We start from the raw sequence: 15000 nt of genomic DNA on the forward strand, positions 1-15000 counted from the left end.
TCCAGTTGTAGGAACATAAAAGTCATTATTGTTATTCTCCTTTTCCACCATCTAGTCGGGGAAACAATGTGAAGGGCCATAGTTTTCCCCCTTACCCTTCTTAAATGAAGTATAGCACTCGTATTATAGGTTCGGGGAAAGCCACCAGGGAACACAGTCAAACTTGTAAACATTTCTTTTGTTCAATCTTAAATTTATACTCGATGTTAGAAAATTGTTCTTAACAATAAGTAAACTTTACACCATGGGAGTATCAATCAGTTTCTATAAAACACACTCTGCAGCGGTGATTCTTGACACAAGAGTTCACGGCTAAAATGCGCGCCTCAGAAGATGTGTTGGGTGTTAAAAACAGTATTCCTTTTGCTCTTACATTAATATGCTCGTACTTAATATTGATCTACTTAATCAAAGATTTTAGTTGATGGAGCAGTTATACGAAGCAAAATGTGTTGGGAGATGAGAGAGAGAGAGAGAGAGAGAGAGAGAGAGATAGAGAGAGAGAGAGGTGTTTAGCGGAGAGAGATTATAATGATCAGAATGAGGAAAAACTTGGAACGATATATAATCGTACATTCACGTGCACACGCTTACGGCCGTAGGTACGAAAGTGGCACTTTCCGTTAAAGAGAGGTAGAGATAGATAGATAGATAGATAGATAGATAGATAGATAGATAGATAGATAGATAGATAGATAGATAGATAGATAGATAGATAGATAGATGGATAGATAGATAGATAGATAGATAGATAGATAGATAGATAGATAGATAGATAGATAGATAGAGAGCGAGAGAGAGAGAAAAGAGAGAGAAGTTACACCGAGTGAGGTAAGTGGCGTAGAAAAAAAGAGAGAATAGTGTATACCGATAAAAGGTGGTAAGGGTCAGATAGTAGCTACTACAGGTAATGACATCGTTTTATGGAGGTAGCAGTGATGTTTATGGTATTGGTAAGGAGGCGATAACGTGAACTATTTTTCATAGTAATTTATGGAAGTAAATGCGCCTTCGAAAAGAATTTCCTATTTGTCATGACATCTTTACATCCAATGTTTCCTCACAGTGAATTTTTATGGTACAGTGATCACACAGGATTTGTGTTCTCATCCGAGTAATTATGTATTTCATAGCTTTCGACTGGCTGTTAGGCGTGAATTCAATATTGTCCAGAAAGTAGGGAAGCATTCCTACAGTATTTTAGTGGGAAACTACTCAAAGGTTGTGCGATTTTTGCTGGCAGATTATTGGAGGTAATAAACTTTAGATGCGACTTTAAGAATTTGTTAGGATAATGAGCCATCTCGATGTAGGAGATGAAATAAATTTATAACCACGTTCCCAATTATACTGCATTTTTCATTTGAAACATGTCTCTAGAACATGCATCAGGATTTTTCAAGAGCTTATGGAAATAGTAGAATGTCCGTCAACATTTAAAATAATATCCTTTTAGAATTCTCCGAAATGTAATCCAATGTTGTACACCTTTTTTCAGAACAGATAATAGAAGACATTTGAATTTTAATCAGAGGAGAAAGACAAGATTTACAAAAATCCATTCTTCTTGCAATGTATAGTAATGTAATCGAAAATGAAGCTGTCAGAAAATGTCTCTTCTACAAAAGCGAAGAAAATTTAAGAACATAAATTGAACAAAAACTTCCGCTTAATTTACTTATTTATCTAATTTGGATAATGAACAATGTCTAACAGCCAATGAAGTGATAGATACAGCTGAAAAGAAGAGAAAAGATTCTGGAATGTGTTTGCTTTTAGTTGACATTCCAGTAAGATAAGTTAAAAGTTATGAATTCTTTCTACTATATGCAAAATGCCTGAGGATTTATGGGAGCAGACTAGTCGATTACATCGACCCCAGTACGCAAATGGTACTTAATTTATCGACCCCGAAAGGATGACAGGCAAAGCCGTCCTTGGCGGAATTTGAACTCAGAATGTAAAGACAGACGAAATACCGCTAAGCATTTCGCCCGGCGTGCTAACATTTCTGCCAGCTCGCCGTCTTAGTCACGGAAAATATTGCCTTCTCAACAGCTAGGATATCAGGAGATGTGGCCAGGTTACTTCATAACAATAAGCAAAAGAAATACAGCAAAGACTATCACTAAAACCGGCGTATATAAGACATTAGTAAATGAATGGTGCGAATGTACGACCTCGATAGGTTATGATTACCATAATTAATTGTATAATGATTCTAATGAAACGACGGTGTCATAATTATAACGATGTAACATTAACAGCGCAATGATTGTCGTCGTTTGGAATGTTTGATGTTAAGGCATAAATGACGTAACTCGTTGTTGCTTTTCATCTATCGACATAGAGAAATTCTATGTTTGTTGACATAATTAGGTACAAATATACAAACAGCTACACGTTATATGTATGTATATATATATATATATATATATATATATATATATATATATATATATATATATATACATACGTACATACATACATAAATACATACTTGTGTGTGTGTGTGATATCAGAACAATTATTTTAAAATAGTCACTAGCAGGCATGGCTGTCCAAAGGGTCAGATACTATATATAATTCAAATAACGAAGTGTTTTTTTTGCACACACACACACACACACACACACAGACACACACACACACACACACACACACACACACACGCACACACATTGTCAGACTTATAATTGTGAGGCTTTTAGTTCGATTCCCGGTCCGGGTTGTGTGCTGTGTTCTTGGGCAAGCCACTTTATTTCACGTTGCGCCACTTCACTCAGCTGTAGAATGAGTTGTGACGTCACTGGTGCCAAGATGTATCGGTATTTGGCAACACGAAGAGTGTTCCGTGTGCACTTCAGGCCTGTTAGACATGATCATGCACCTACTCGAAATTCTGCAGCAGTACAATTCGGCATTTGGGGTCGTACTTCCTCGAAGAAGACAATATTATAACGACTGTGAACTCTGATCGATATTCTGTGATGCTAGAGACTTTTCTGAAACCCAAATGGAATGGATTTGACGATAGGGACAACGTTTGGTTTCAACAAGATGGCACGACAGCTCACACTTCTTGACTTGCAATGAGGAGTTTGAGAGGGCTGTTCCCCGGTCATTTTATCTCATTGCACGGTGATATCGGTTGGCCCGCCTGATCACCTGTTTTGTACCCATGCGATTTTTTTTCTGTGGGGATACTTGAAATCAAAGGTATACACTCATCGACCTCAATCTATTGAGCAATTAAAAGATGCCATTTCTCAAGAAATTGTTGCACTTCCACATGAAATGACCCGTCAAATTATGGACAACTTTCGCGAACGTCTTCGACGGTGTGTGGACAGTAACGGCACCCACTTGACTGATTTAATTTTTGAAACCAAATTAAACAAAATGTCGTTATATGAACACTTCGAAAACAAAAACACAATTTTCGTATTTTACTCTATTTTGATCTTATTAAACGTCGAAATATGTGAGGTCATTTTGTCGCACCCTGTATGTGTCATGTAGAAATAGGCATTATTGTGCAAATCCACAATAGAAAATATGGAGTAAATAAAGATGTTATATTTAATATTTTATGCCATAAAAAGTAATAGTTACTTCTACGCTTCGCCAAGTTTCGCAAAGTGGATGGTGAGGCGAAATTCATAACTAACTATTTGTTTCTATATCAAACACTATGTAGAGAAAATATTATCACATAATCCCGAGTCCGAAATTATGATATCTAAGGATACACAATATTTTTCATCTAATTATCTAATCGTGATAAGCATTGATAAACGTACATAATCGATTTTATTATTCCTCTATGTAACGTATATCAGATATCACTGGCCATGTTAATTTGAGTTCGATGATTCATTAAATCTAGTATACAGTAGAAGGAACGGATACGAATGAAACTGTATTGAGAGCAACTCGCATATTGTATGTCACAAATATGAGATATGAAATTCTAGGAGTTAGAAAATAACAGGAAATATTGTACTAGCATGCAATGAGCAGAACAATAATGGAGAAAAAAACAAACTAGTATTTCTGTCTGCCTTTCTCCTATCCCTGTCTCCTCTCTTTCTCTCTCTCTCGTTCTCTCTCTCTCTCTCTCTCTCTCTCTCTCTCTCTCTCGTTCTCTCTCTCTCTCTCTCTCTCTTGTTCTCTCTCTCTCTCTCTCTCTCTCGTTCTCTCTATGTCTCTCTCTCGTTATCTCTCTCTCCTATCTCTTACTATAAATATGCATGAACACAGGCACGCACAAATGCAAATATGTGTGTCTGAGTGTGCATGTATATATAGTAACGTTTATGCACACACACACACACATAAACACACACGTGCACACACGCAAGCACGCACACACACACATACAGGACTAGATTTGGCGATTTTCTTTTGTCGCTTGTCTTCAGCAACAGCTTGATGTACTGGTGAACAGTTGCTGGCGTAGGAGACCACAAAAATTAACGTTGAAGTTGAAAAAACGTTAGTTGATATGGAGGGCCGGAAGCCATCTTAATATTGGAGAAAAGTGACATATATTCTGATGATTCGTATCGGGTAACAAACTGCCGATATCATGACCCCTGCTCAATGCTCTACGCAGACTATAAAGGCTGAAAGACGTGATATGGACATAATGAAGACCAAGTTTCCCCCAAACTGTGTTGGTCTTTATGTGTGTCTCCACTGAGGTTGACGTCATAACACTCCAAATCTTCGACAAAGGCCTTAGGCTCAATTCAGACGGCTGAGGACTACGTTTCAGTTGCTGGGACTACGTTTGAACCCTAGCTGGAATGGATAGCTACCGGGTGGCGATATGTGTGGCAGACGATTCTGTCTCTTGCCATACCCCAAAGAAAAAGACAGAAGTGACAGTGTGTGTTGGGGATCGGTGTTTGTGCGTGCGTGAGTGTATGTTTGTGAGTGTATGCATGTGGGTGTATATATTTGTGTACGCTCGCGTATGCATCGTTTATTAAAAGATTGATGTATGCAGCAGCCACAAGACTTATACTTACAAATAAAGAATACAACGCATTTATGAGCAAACTAATTTGCATAATTTCAACAAGGCGAGTTAGAAGAAATATCTCAGATTGGCCAGTAGCATGTATTAGAACATCGTAGGCAAACACTGTTATATCAAACAACATCTAGTCTCTATATTTATTCAAATTATCTTAGCCCCTACAAGATAATTACCACATACCACTTTAAACCAAGTCTATATGAGGAAGGCAGATAATCGCAAGAATCATGGATTCTCCGAAATTGACTGGGTAAGAAGAAAAAGGACAATTTTATCTATCAAAGCAGAACCACAACTGTCCAGAGTTATCTCCAATGGCCAGAAGATTTAGGGTTATACAAAAGAGATTGTTGGATCCAGAGGTAGAAAATAGAGTGATGGTTATAACGATAGATTGATAAACAGAAAAATGCATAGATAAATGGAGCAATATATAGTTTTCGATCAGTTGATAGCAGTAAGCCTTAACACAAAGAACTGGATGTTACGTGTTACTGCTGTCGTCCTACATACACACACACACACACACACACACACACACACACACACATATATATATATATATATATATATATATCTATCTATCTATATATATATATATATATATATATATATATATATATATATATATATATATATATATATATATATATATATATATATATATATATATATACATACACACACATATATATACATATATATACGCACGCATTATTTATCTATCTAGCTGTCTATCTATCTGTATGGACGCCCCCCCACACACACACAAACAAACTCACACACACGCATGCACATACATAAATACGACTAGAGATGGAGAGATATGATTAAGACCAATGATATATACTATATTATAGATTTGATCCAATTCACTGGCGTTTTATCTGAAACTCTGTTACATCGTTCGACTGATTCCCTTCGGTAATTATATATATACACATATACATATATGTATATATATATGTATGTATACGTATATATATTTATATGTATATATACATACATATACATATATATATTTAAATATATAATTATATATGTGTGTGTACAGATACACACACATGTGTATGTACATATATATATGCAAATATATACGTAAAGATGTGTATGTCTATATGCATGTGCACGTGTGTGTTTGAGCGTGTGTAGATTTATATTCGAATACGCTTCTGTGTATGATTCGTGTATTCGGATATTCTAGTTACATTACGTTTCTTTTGCGTTTAACAAAGTTTGAAAAATCGATGGTTTTTCTGCAACACACACATCAGTCAATTCCTTCCGCCGCTCTTCCACCCCCACCGCCACACAACCAAATATTCTTATTGTTTTCTAGAGAATTCGATGAGACGAGGAAGAACACTGTTGAAATATTTTCTCCAACTCATATCTTTCATTGATTTAGCTTTCCATAATTGATGAGCGAAGTAATATATATCGGTTGTTAACATTAGCGTTAGACCCTTGTCTCTACAAATAGGAATTTTGTCACCTTACAGGCCCATTCTTCCGACACCTTTAATGGAATGGTACATTTATAAACAGTTTTATGACTTGTTAACGACTAATGATTAGTTTCTTGTAAAAATAAATAAATAAAGTGTGACAGACTGAAGTAATGAAATTAGATCGGATGTGCGGTAGCCATCGGCTTCTTTCTCCTTCTGTGCTCTCAGACTAATCAGCTATCGTTGCCGACAACAATGCCACACACTTATTGATGTAGATCTTGTTAGTATTAACCAATCTTGTAAGCCGTTACTTCTTACTGCAAGCTTATATTAGAGAAAATTACTAAGAATATCAATGAAAATAGAACATTTACTTACGTTGCTGACACTAGCTTGGAATACAAGATTTCAGTCGCTATATTAAAACCGTTGTCTTATATATAAACGCATCCATACATACACACGCACAAGACAATAAGACACACACACATACACACACAAAAACACCCACACACATAAATGTATAGATACGTGGACAAATAAATGCATACATACATACATACATACATACATACATACATACATACGTATGTACAAGTATATAAACAATGTCGAACACACAGACAGGGTATGTGTTCTCGTTATATATATATATATATATATATATATATATATATATATATATATATATATATAAATGTATGTATCTACCTATAACGGTTGTCTACTCGTAACCGAAGAACACTGATACATTTTGCTGTGCGTTTTCAGCAAGAATATGCTTATTTTTTCCGAAGATATGAACTTCTTGGTTACTTGTTTCCTCAATCGGTGACAATGGTAAGCATTGCTTTCCCAGTTGACCTCCCATACTTTCAACGATGACATGCTTTCAGCAAATACATACATACATACATATATACATACATATCTATACCTATATCCATCCATCCGGCCCGCCATCTATCTACCTATATACAATTGCGCTTATGAACGTATGTATGTATTTACGTATGTGTACGTGTGTGCGCGTGCGCATGTTTTTCTCTATCGTCTGCAATTGCTTTTTGCAGTATACAAAAGGAAAAGAACGCTACACACTATAAAAAGACGCAGTAACTACATAAAATACGCACTAATATTCATTGAATCATCTAAAGTATCTTACTAACATGCATAATCCCATTGCACAGAAGCAGTTTTGTGAGATAATTATATGAAATCAAATCTCATGTGTATGTGTGAGTCCTACAACATCAAATTGAGAAGAAATTGCTTTGTTGTTGTTGTTGTCGTCGTCGTCGTCGTCTTTTATGTTTCCCTTTACGGAATTGGAGTTAAGAATGAAGCAGTGTTTATTGGATACAATTTGTTGAAGATTCAGGTTTGATGCTATAAATAGTATAATCGAAACCAGCTAAATGTGGAAAATAGAATGACAAATGTTAATAGCGTTATTAAAGTTAGCAGATTTTTTTTGTTTTTATTTTAATCAAAATTAAAAATTTGTATTTGATTGATTCCCCAAATAACAAAATTAAGTTGAATATATCATGTCAAATTTATGTTTTATATTTTATATTTTCTGTTCATTACGACAGGCTTAGTAATTATATGAAAATTAGCGATCCGGTGAGGGCTATGCTCTTGGGCAACAGAGTTTATAAAGAGTCATTGTATCCCTGCTGCTGTAGAAATATTTGCTTTGTTGATACCACGAATTCCTCTGAGAATAATCATAAACAGCGTACGATTATTCCTAATTAGAGGATCAATATCGAATATGGCTGCAGGGTATGATTTACTTCATAGGAAGGAGAAGATTGTGACAAGGCTTTTTTAACCTGGTTTAAAGACATTTGACATCAATTACGATGCTATAATCACTGGGGAATGAATAATTGCCCTATTCAATATTTTATCAGATTTTAAAAAGGTGTTGTGGTTTTGATTTCTAGTCAAAGAAAAACTAGCATTTTAAGTGCATTAAAATACGTTTGGTGAAGGCACACGTCCTTTTGATTAGGTTTTTCACACCATGATCATATGGTTGTGGTTAAAAGTCTTTAAATAGACGGAGCAGTCAATCTTTGAGCAAAGGATTTCACGTCGCGTTGCTCAGTTTTAATCGGCAGTAATGAGTACCAGCCGGATGATGCTGCAGCAGTCTCTCCCTTCAGGTACCATTTCATGCGAAGTCTATTTGCTCAACTGTGGAAAGCTAAGTACGTGCCTATGGATGCTCACGGCTGTCCTGTGTATGACTGAAAACGGCATTCAGTAGCGGTACACTGATTTAGGTGCTCTGGGTTTTTGAGGTATGTAAAGTCACTTTTAAGCTACTATGGTTCCTAAGCCTACTCTAACATGGAGTAGTAGCATATGTCAGAGCTTTAGCTGTGGGTTACTTAATAAATCAGTCGGATGAGTTGAACTCGTTAACCCGGGGGACAACGTATCTAAGGGGGATAAAAAATCCTCATTCGAAACCTCTACTTACTTGCGGCCATGCATAGCCATGATAAGGGATTCGAGATTAAACTCTGAGGAAAAATCGGGAGTTCAACTCCGTCTAGAACCTCTTCCTGGCAACTCCTACGACGATCCTATTGTCTACTTGTAACTGTCGTGCTGCTCCTTTGAATCTAAAGGGTGCGACAGAAATACCTCCCACATTTTGAACTTTCACTTATGTGTTGCTAATAAACTTATGTAACTGCCAATGATGTTTTTATTTAGCTAATGAACAAAACTTTAACCTTTTGTTTAAACAATAGTAAAATTAATTTTTCATAAATGCTGTTTCTTTCTCCTTTTGTCAATCTTTCAAATGTGGGATGTATATCTGCTGCACCTGTATTATTGACGCAGAGAGTGGAGACAAACTGCATGGACAACAACCTATCCTCCTTATTATAGTGCGAACACTTGGATCTTATCGGATACTGCATACTGGAGTGATACAACCGGGTAGAATGAAACATGTAACATACTGCATCCACGCTCGCGAGTGACGGCAGTCTATGCCGCATATATCAATACATCTTTTGGTAGAGCTAAATATTTATAGTGTGACTACAATAAATATCGTTGCTGATTGTCGATACATTGTCTTATCTTAATAAACCCTGTCATAATATTTGGGTCTTGAATTAGAGTGACCACATAAAAATTCAAAGCACCCATCTTAATTGATAATACTGAATTAAGTTGATTTGTTGGTCAACGTTGTCTCAGAGAAACATCAAACGCTACACAATTTCAATATAAAATAAGCTGGCAATAAGAGGATATCAATTTAACGCCAGTAATTATATAGCGTTCGCAATGAGAAATCAAATTCGATCGTAGTGAAATAGTCAACTATACCACTGTCTCTATATGTGTGTATATGTGAATATATATATATATGTATATACGTGCGTCTGTATATATATATATATATATATATATATATATATATATATATATATATATATATATATATATATATATATATATATATTCGGGCATGTGAGCATGTATGTATGGCCGTATTTGAGCTCGGTAGGACAAACTAATAATACAGCCTGCTCTATGCAATCTATTAACTTTGTAACGCCTTTTCTTAATCGTCATTGACATTTCAAACACTATCATCTGAGGAGAAGAAAAGAGCAGAATTAAAATCATAGACAAGCTTTGAGGGTTGTTTACGTCTGAATAATATTATTGCATTTAAACGATTAATGTATGTTGATGTATACACACACACACACACACACACACACACACACACACACACACACACACACACACACATATACTCTTTTACTCTTTTACTCTTTTACCTGTTTCAGTCATTTGACTGCGGCCATGCTGGAGCACCGCCTTTAGTCGAACAAATCGACCCCAGGACTTATTCTTTGTAAGCCTAGTACTTATTCTATCGGTCACTTTTGCCGAACCGCTAAGTTACGGGGACGTAAACACACCAGCATCGGTTGTCAAGCGGTGGGGGGGGGGGACAAACACAGACACACAAACACACATACATATATACATATATATATATATATATATATATATATATATACATATATACGACGGGCTTCTTTCAGTTTCCGTCTACCAAATCCACTCACAAGGCTTTGGTCGGCCCGAGGCTATAGTAGAAGACACTTGCCCAAGGTTCCACGCAGTGGGACTGAACCAGGAACCATGTGGTTGGTAAGCAAACTACTTACCACACAGCCACTCCTGCGCCTATATATATATATATATATATATATATATATATATATATATATATATATATATATATATATATATATATATATATATATATATATATATATATATATATATATATATATATATATATATATATATATATATATATAAATAATATATATATGCATATATGCACACATATGTACATACGTACATACATACATATGTATGTATATAGGTATGCATATATATGGTACAGAACCTCAGAAAACGTAAACGACATGAAATACGAAAATAACGTTGGGTACGCAAAGAACGAGAGAAACAAATGGTAAACAAGATAAGTAACATAAAAATTCACCCTTCATCAGTTGTCGGCTGTCCTTCTACTCCTTATTTCGAGCTATGAATGACAAGATAAGAGATTGGAGCCAGTTGCCTCCGCGAATCATAATAAAATTTGAGATTTGCGGAAGGTCAAAGCTGACAACAAAAACAGGACATATGACAAATCAAATGAAACGGACACAAACGGAGAGGTCGTTAGGCTCAGACGAGATAAGATAGTGAAAGCTGGAAGAAGATTCTTTGATAAGAGAAAAGAGAAAAGTGGAGAAAGAAAGGACTATCATGGTTTCCTGATCCCTTGTTCTAAAAGTTCTAAGAATTCATCCGGTCAGCTGCCTGCATTTCATTGCCAATTTAGCAACATACACATGGAAGGGATGCATCATTACTCATGTAAATGGCCATGTCTCGCATGATTGTGCTTCTGGGATTGCAGTCCCTCCAGGTCCAGTGTATTTAATGGGTACTGCATTTAGTTTTGCGTGCTGATAGCACAAGGCTTGAAATTTTTCAGCATTTAAACTGCATGCTATTATTTTCGGCCCACTTGTATATTTCACCCAGCTCACTTTGCAGGTGCATAGTGTCTTCAGGGTTCTGTAATACGAGTGAGACTTTTGTATCATCTGCATAACTTGTGATCGTGGCTCTCTGTGTGGCTGAGGGCATGTCTGAGAGGGCCATTATGAACAGTAGTGGTTCCAAAACACTGCTTTGCGGAACACTGCTCACTATTTGCGTGTCATTGAAGGTGGCCCCATTGGCTACTACCACCTGACTTCTATCCTTCACAAAGTCATAAAGCCATTCTCTCAGTTTTCCAACTATGCCGAGATCACGCAGTTTGTGACATATCATTCCATGATAGAGATATATCACTTCCACATTTGAGTTGTTCAGAAGCTGTTTCAGCACCGAGTCATAGCGTTGTAAGAGCTGAGTCAGGCAGCTTCTTCCTGGTCGGAAACCATGCGTGTCAGGCAGCAAGTCTTTTCTTCAAGGAATGCGATTCGTCTTCTTCTGACTATTCGTTCCATGACTTGGCTGATGTGCGAGGTCAGAGAGATAGGTCTGTAGTTCCTGGCCTCTGCTCTGCTACCTCCTTTATGAATAGGGCATAATTTATCCTCCTTCAGTTTTCTTTGAAGTTTGCCAGTTGCAAGGAAGCTCTGAAAGAAGGACTACAGTGGACTTGCTAGAACTCGCTTACATACTTTTGGACGGATTGCTGGGAATCCATCAAAGTTAGTAGCTGGGTTTGGATTCATTTCATATCTAGCCCTTATTACATCGTCTTCCTTTATATTGATGGAATCGATTATCATTGCCTCTGTTTTTATATCTGCAGTGATAAAAAAGTTAGTTGGATTGCTGACTTGAAAGTGCCCTAAGTATGGAGTGAAAACCCTTTTGAGTTGCTCACTTAGTATTTAATTGGGTTTCCTGTGAGTGTACCGTCTTTTTCGAGGAGTGGCCCAATCCTGCAGTGCACTGAAGCTGTTTCTTTAAGTGTTAATATCAGTTTCGTCGGAGGAGGTAATGCAAAGTGCAGACCATTTTAAGGAGCCCCTGAGACCGGCCGAGGGAAGGAAGTCAGGTATCCGTAAGTGGGAAACCTAGGTCGAATGCTTGCAATAGGACATACTCTGCTACAGGTATTCAAGGCCCCCATACTATTGTTAAACTGAGCCACTTATTACATTTTGTACTGAAGAACAGAGAGTTGCCGTTCTGTTGGTTTTCCAGCCAGTTTCCGTCTATCAATTTTTTTTTATCATACCGCTTAGTCAATATGTCGCTATGCTTATAGATGTTTTCCCACCGTGGCGTACGGTGAGAATGAACTCGAATTGACGTAGATGCAAAGCTTGTGTCTTAACAACACAGCCGTGTCAGCAGCCACTGAATACTAGTGGAATATAGCAAACTGAGCTGCATGCATTTAGAGGTCAAGAACCTTTTCCACTCAGCTAGTATCACTCTTGAAAGTAAAATCTATTTAACACGTAATATATCTAACAACGATGTTAACAGCTTCTACTTACGTCAATACACTTGTCAGACAGCTTCAAAGTTTCTCCATCAAACACATTATCAAATGGCATAACATTAACAATCGGTTTTTAAGTAATTCCCACAATATGCATCAAAATTTCATAACGATAATGTCAGAAACGAGGATATTGTGAAACTCTTAAACATTCCCATAAAACGCTGACGAGAACAGCTTGGAGTATAGCCGAAAAATATTAAAAGTGAATCGATAAATTTCTTTCCTGAAGCGGTCCTTGATATAGTAAATACGGCCATCATTATTGTCACTAGAAAGATAAAGGTATATATGTACTATTTGAGGAGGGGGCGTGGGTTTACAAAATTCTGATTATATTCATTAATAATGGTTAATGAAAAGGTGACGAGCTGGCAGAAACGTTAGAACGCCGGGCGAAATACTTAGCGGTATTTCGTCTGTCTTTACGTTCTGAGTTCAAATTCCGCCGAGGTCGACTTTGCCTTTCAGCCTTTCGGGGGTCGATAAATTAAGAACTAGTTGCATACTGGGTTCGATGTAATCGACTGGCCCCCTCCATCTAAATTTCAGGCCTTGTGCCTAGAGTAGAAAAGAATAATGGTTAATGAAAATTAGTAAAAGGCAGCTAATTTCCACAACTGTGCACAGTTTCTCCTCTCTATGCTAAACCAATATATCAGGTCTGTTGTGCTTACATTTTATTGAGGTCATTCCACCAGTATTCCTTTTCATTATGAGTGGCTATGGCTTCTACCATATTGTGGGGTTTTTTTCTTTGTCCTCGGGATTATCCTTCCGACAGATTTCATTATAAATTGTCCTAGCTACAATGTCATGTCTCATCGGTAGATAATACCGTGATGGTATTTTTGGACAACTGCTTATGATGTGGGTTATATCTTCAGTGTAATCTCTACAAATCCTATATCAGTTGTCACATTTTACAGCCTTTCCTGCATCTCTATCCCTTTTGTGCATCAGGTACTTGGTTGATATTTCCTGTTTCTGGATTGCAAAAACGTACCCTTCAAAGTGGGAGGTAGTAATCTGGTTATTCATCCATGGTAAGCTGGTTATACATCTATGGAGCTTTCTACTAACATATCCATGCATAGCATTCTGCTCATATAGGCTCATATTTTCATGTGATTATATGTTGCGGTGGTGTCGTGTGACTTCTTTGGGCATGTATTCTAAGTTACCAGACAAAGAGTGTTGCTGAAGGCGCTGCCTTCCAAGATGCTAACAGCCTCACGTATACAAACTTGTTCAAGGGCTGCAATTCGACAATTGATGGTAAAAAGGTGTTACCGAAGGGATATGATGCGACATTGAAAGGCGTTTTGAATCGATGTTAAGTCTCTGCCGCTTTGTTTTCGTGTTACGTATATTACATGTGATATTCAAAACAAGACCAAATTTTGAGACACTTTTAAGCGGTGTAATTTCAATGTGATTTAACTGTTGTTTCTTCCAACTACAGCGCCCGGGGGAAATGATGTGTGAAATAGATATACCATTTCACAGAATTGATTCCGGCAAATAGCGAGAAACGTCTGGCTAGCAACAATACATTTCTTATTCTATCACACTTCAACTCCAAAAATGCATTACTAGAAAATAGAAGTCCGATGTCACAACATGTACAAAATTTTTCACTAAAATTGACTAGCGCTGTTATCTTCGAATTGTTTTATTCTTTTTTTTTTATTTCCTTTTCAATGTGTTTCTTTTGAATTTGAATTGTCCGAAAGATTTTGTAGCAAGAACAATTCACAGAGAAAATACTAAGAAAAAAAAAAAAGAAAAAAAATGGCGGAAAATATATTTCCTTCTGAATACCGAAGTAAAGTTGTGATCGATGTTATACGGCCATTTATTCAATCGCAAAGATGAGGGCGGTGCAG

The sequence above is a fragment of the Octopus bimaculoides genome, chromosome 11 (genome assembly GCF_046866305.1).
Source record: "Octopus bimaculoides isolate indiv1 chromosome 11, ASM4686630v1, whole genome shotgun sequence".
Classification (NCBI taxonomy): domain Eukaryota; kingdom Metazoa; phylum Mollusca; class Cephalopoda; order Octopoda; family Octopodidae; genus Octopus; species Octopus bimaculoides.